Source organism: Neolamprologus multifasciatus, unplaced genomic scaffold, assembly GCF_963576455.1.
Source record: "Neolamprologus multifasciatus unplaced genomic scaffold, fNeoMul1.2 chr19_1, whole genome shotgun sequence".
NCBI lineage: Eukaryota > Metazoa > Chordata > Actinopteri > Cichliformes > Cichlidae > Neolamprologus > Neolamprologus multifasciatus.
The window spans coordinates 51,537-53,524 of NW_028182023.1; positions in this window are offsets into that span (position 1 = coordinate 51,537).

The window sequence follows — 1,988 nt, forward strand, 5'->3', positions numbered from 1 at the left end:
AAGTTGAATAAAATTAAAAATATAAATGTTAAAAATGAGAAAAATAGAAGCAGTCATGTCCAAAAGAAGAGGAATCTAACGGTGTTTGAATGGTTTTTCTAAGTTGAACGGTTTTGAAGGAGTAGGATGTCCAAAAAACGTACGGAATATAATAATAATAATAATAAAGATGTAGAAGAACAATACTGTGAATGCTTTTACAAGCATTCACACTAACTAGAAAGTGCATTTTCTGAAGAAACTGCAGTGTGAATGCTTGAATCTGAATGTATGCACTGAAATGAATTAATTGCTGAATTTAAGTTAAAAATTTTGAATGGGATAAAAAAAACTGAATTTTTAACCTGAAAACCAAAGTGGTGAACTGCTAAAAGCTGACATTTACACAGAAGAAGTTGGAAAATAGCTGAAAATGTTTTAAAGGTAAATGAGAAAAACCTAAGAAATGAGAAAATAAAATTTAGAGTCAGAAAACATCTGAATGAATATTAAAATTTCATATTCTTTGAATCGCTGAATGACTAAAATGTGATCCCTCCACTTGGATCCACACAGTTTAAAAATTTTAAATGTCTGACCTTTGAAAGACACAGTGTTGGAAAGAGAACAACGATGGCGACGTTTTGAGGGTAAAATGATGGCTGTAGAGCAAACATTGTGGACACAGAAGCAGTTGAAAGAGAAGTGTTTAAGATGAATCTTGGCAGAGTGAGACAGAGCTCGTTAGGCAGGCAGGTGTGAGCCTAGTTGCTGTAGTGACTTCACCCAATGGCTCCATACACAGGCATACAGACATGCACCTCACTTTTGCTGCTTAAAATGAACAGAAAAGTCAGCCCCAAACAAATTCTTCCCAAATGAAAAGTACACGTTGTATCGACAAAATTCTTTCACCGTAAGCACCAGCAATGTCTAGTCTACATAATTCTCAGTTTTCATGGGTGTGGAGTTTATTATATGGACGTGGTGACAGTGTAAAGACAGCCTGTACTTCTGATTTTCAAACGAACTTTCTTAGCCATTTTAACATTAGAGTCTATGGAAGAGTTGGAGGGAGGAGGCTGTGCATCGGTGACATTTATGAAAGAACCATAACACCTATTACTATAATAAACACATTGGATGAAAGAGGACAGCGATGGCTACATTTTGAGGGTAAAATCATACCTGTAGAGCAAACGCTGTGGACACAGCAGCAGTTGAAAGAGAAGTGTTTAAGATGAATCTTGGCAGAGTGGCAGGCAGAGCTCGTTAGGCAGGCAGGTGTGACACGCACACAGACATGGCCCTCACTTTTGCTGCTTAAAATGAACAGAAAAGTCAGCCCGAAACAAATCGTTCCCAAATGAAAAGTACAGGTCGTATTGACAAAATTCTTTCACCGTGAGCGGCAGCAATGTCTGGTCTACTGAATTCTCAGTTTTCATGCCTGTGGAGTTTATTATATGGACGTGGTGACAGTGGAAAGACACCATGCTCTTCTGATTTTCAAACGAACCTCCAGAGCCATTTTAACATTAGAGTCTATGGAAGAGTTGGAGGGAGGAGGCTGTGCATTGGTGACATTTATGAAAGAACCATAACACCTATTACTATAATAAACACATTGGATGAAAGAGGACAGCGATGGCTACGTTTTGAGGGTAAAATCAGACCTGTAGAGCAAACGCTGCGGACACAGCAGCAGTTTTAAAAAAGATTTTAAGATTAATTTTTTCGCTCCTCTCACTCTAGCAGTTGAGCTGTCTCACTCTAGCCCCAACATTCCGTCCCATACACACCCATTATAAACTCTGAAACGGGTGAAAAAACATCATGAAACTTAAACTGGAACTGAAGAAAAAGTATAATAGATATTGAAAAGATAAATACAAGTTGAATAGTTGAATGTCTTGGCTTCGTTTTAAAGTTTGAATGGTGGCTCTATGTCAATGTATGTGGAAGTAGTAAGAGTTTAAAAATGAGTAAGTTGAATGAGGATTTGAAGG